The sequence below is a fragment of the Lactuca sativa genome, chromosome 5 (genome assembly GCF_002870075.4).
Source record: "Lactuca sativa cultivar Salinas chromosome 5, Lsat_Salinas_v11, whole genome shotgun sequence".
NCBI classification, from domain to species: domain Eukaryota; kingdom Viridiplantae; phylum Streptophyta; class Magnoliopsida; order Asterales; family Asteraceae; genus Lactuca; species Lactuca sativa.
The window spans coordinates 200,697,681-200,701,294 of record NC_056627.2 but is presented as its reverse complement, the minus strand read 5'-3'; the positions used below and the strand labels follow the sequence as shown (position 1 = coordinate 200,701,294).

General features: G+C 29.2%; 1 non-coding gene across 1 annotated transcript; it reads right to left on the bottom strand.

The window, feature by feature from the left end:
* Positions 1–469: 469 nt before the first annotated feature.
* LOC111919913 (U5 spliceosomal RNA) lies at positions 470–585 on the bottom strand. Its single transcript, XR_002859644.1, has one exon. It is a non-coding gene; the product is annotated as a U5 spliceosomal RNA (small nuclear RNA).
* Between the last annotated feature and the right edge of the window lie 3,029 nt (positions 586–3,614).

The following is a 3,614-nucleotide window of genomic DNA, read 5'->3' as shown; positions in this document are numbered from 1 at the left end:
ATAAGGTAACATCTAAAAAAATATTGTTATTTAACTCCATTGATAATTAATTATAAAGAACTACAATAATTTTGAACTTTAAAGATTAGTTGGAACCTTCATTTATTTTTATTATTTGTGACTTATTATATAAGGTGAAACTGTGATTCTGTGAAATGTGTTGTTTATAGTGATATAGGAGTATTTTTGTTCTTTTCTACTTTGTTTACTTGTTTTCAACCAAAATTATGCAAAACAACATACTTAGAAAGGTTTATATATAGATGATCGAAATTGCATGATTTTAATGTTTCATTAGGACCCTTTGATTGATTTCTTCGTAAGAGGATTTTCGATTGTCCATTTCTGTCTCTCTCGTTATAAAATCAGGTTAGTTCTCCTGATGCTATGCACTCAACTTCTAGGGCTCGAGACCAATTAGAAATTTTCAATTTCGACAATTAGAAACTTTAACTTTGAAAATTGGTTGGAGCCCTAATGAAAAGGACTCTCCAAAAATAGGCGTATGCCACTTAATGCAACAAGCACACAGTATTCTTTAGTAAAAGGCAAAATAATAGTTCGCTTTGTGCTCACTGCATGGTTGAATGCCTTCTAAGTTCCCAGTTGCTTAGTTTAAGTAATGACTTTGATACCTTCTGTTTCATTCAAGTAGCCGATGTGGGAAGAACCCCATACATGCATCCCTCTCTTTTAAACCCTTCTCCTACTTTTCTCTTCTTTTTCCCCTTCACTTACTTTGATTTGGTTTTTGATTTGTTTTTTAGGAGGTGTTAATTGTTCATGTATATGGGTTTTGATAGAAATTACTAGATATAATAACTGGAATTAGATGTTTCGTGAAAGATTAATTTTAGTTTGACCAAAAAAAGAACATTTTCGTGAAGAACAAAAAAACAATCTTAGGAAGTTAGAGTTTCATATGTTGGTAAATGAAGTGGATAAATAGGTAAACGTTCCTTTTACTTGGGATAATGACTTAAAAGGGTAATATATTTTTCGATTTGTACACATTTGGCCACTGACTTTTTTTCGTTCACATTTACCCATTCAACTTATTGAACTGTACACATTCAGTCCTTATGACCGGTTACGTTAGCCGGGAAAAATGATTTAATAGGGTAATATATTTCTCATTTTGTACACATTTAGTCCTTAATATTTCCGTACACATTTAGTCTTTAATATTTTTTTTGTTTCAAAATAAGTCATTTTTGTTTTTGTACTCAGTTAGTACTTATGAATATAGGACAATCATTGATGAAATGTGTGGGGTTTTTGATGTTTATGTGTAACATCTCATTTTCACAACAAAAAATTTTCATTTTTAAATAAGGCAAAAGTCCCTAATTATAAATCTATTATTAAGAAAAAAAATATTTATTCCAAAATACATTTATCGAAAATCAGAGTAATATATGAAACACGGAGTCCTCAATACTATTGATGAGTGTGTACAGTCATGTTTTCTCCTTCCCACGATTAACGATAGAACCTAAAAACATAAACAACTAGGTAAGCACAAAGTTTAATGAGTTTCCACCAAAATACTCGATACAACAAACGTATTATCATGCATAACGGGCCCACACTCATCATATTGGAATACCTTAGCCTAATCAGTCATCGGGCTGGAATGCCAACATGCAACAGGTCCAATCAGTCATCGGACCAGAATAGCCAGGGTTTCTCAGCATGCCGCCTTAACCCAACCACTCTTCTCTAGCCTCCGTGTCTATGACTTACAGTCGATTCACACCAGGTATCTTGGCCTACAACATATAACAGGACTACCTCAATCTATCCCACCACCATATGGCTATCCCATGTAAGATGTCGCGAGAAAAACCTAAAAAAATCATTCATAAGTACTGAATGAGTACAAAAACAAAAATGACTTATTTTGCAACAAAAAAAAATATTAATGACTAAATGTGTAGAAAAATATTAAGGTTTAAATGTGTACAAAGTGAGAAATATATTACCCTATTAATTCCTTTTTACCGGCTAACCTGAAGTAGCCGGTCATAAGGACTAAATGTATACAGTTTAACAAGTTGAATGAGTAAATGTAAACGAAAAAAAATCAGTGACTATATATGTACAAATCAAATAATATATTACCCTTTTAAGTCATTATCTCTTTTACTTTTGGCCAAAGGTATTGTGAGAATGGTTAAGTCCTTTTATTCAAGTCCACTTATCAAGGAGTATAATGGTTTTGAATTTAGACTTCACACGCTGCTATTACTCTTCAAACATGTTTTCAAATTTAACTATTTAATACTATTCAAAACAAGATGATTCTTGACCTTTTTGACTTTATTTCAAAAAACATGAGTTCCTTTCTTGTACTTGGTAAGTATTAATGTATTGGTAAATTACTAAATTGTACATTTTCATATTGTAAATTAAATCAAAGAGGTTTGATAATTATCAATTTATACATTAATTTCTTGGGCACAAAATGTGTCTTGACTTTCGGAAACACTAATGTTTTCCAAAGTTCTACTAACTTATATACAATTGCATTAGAAATAAAAACAAGGTTTATAAACACTTTTATACTTAAAACGTATAAAGAATGTATAAGTCCTAACTCTTAACTTTTTTCTATGAATTTTATTTAGGTGAGGTTTGGCAAAAGAAGCTTAGTCGATTTGGGTTTAGCCATTTAGCTATGTATCACCTCATTAGAAGCTCAAAAAGTAAGGAAATTTTATGGAATGAAAATTAATATTATCAAGATTAATAAAGTAAGAAAAGAGATGAACATTTGTGACAAAATCCAATTAATTTCTCTACTGCCTGATTTCAAGTTTTCGACATTGACTCTCACTGCATTTCTTGTGTTCTCAAACCCTTCTCCTACGTGCGTCCCTTTTTTTCAAATCCTTCTTACACTTTTCTCTTTTTCCCCCCTTCTCTTTTGATTTGGTTTTTGATCCTTCATTTAGGAAGTGTTCATATATGGGTTTTGAAAGTAATTACTGGATATTTGAATTGGAATCTCTACACTAATAAATGAAAGTTTTTTTTTTTTTTTTTTTTTTTGTCACAAGTCACACTCTTATTCAATTTGCAAAATATCATTTTATGATTATTTTCTTTTTCACATGTCATTTTATTAGTTTTTTTCTATTTTAATAAATTTTACATAATACTTTAATATAATAATTACAATGATTGTAGTAATAATTGAATATCAATTTCATTAATGGACTTACCTTTTTATTTCAAAAGTTCTACATTAAAGCTCATTAGTTTATTTTTTTAAATTTAAAAGATAAAAAAATCAATTTTAATAATTCATGATTTTTCTTACTTTTTTATAAATTTAAAGTTTGTAAATATTTAAACCTTTATATTTATTTATTTTTAATTAACCCACATAATATAATGGTCTTACATCTACTAAGATGATAAGTAAAAAATTAATTTTAAGTGACCAAAAAAACACATTTTCAAGAAAAAAAACAACGAAGTTGAAGTTTCTTATTATGGTAAATGAATATTATGGTCAATGAAAGGGATAAATTGGTAAGTTCATTTTACTTTTGGACAATTGTATTGTGAAAATGGATAATGCCATATATTAAGCCATTTTGAATTTA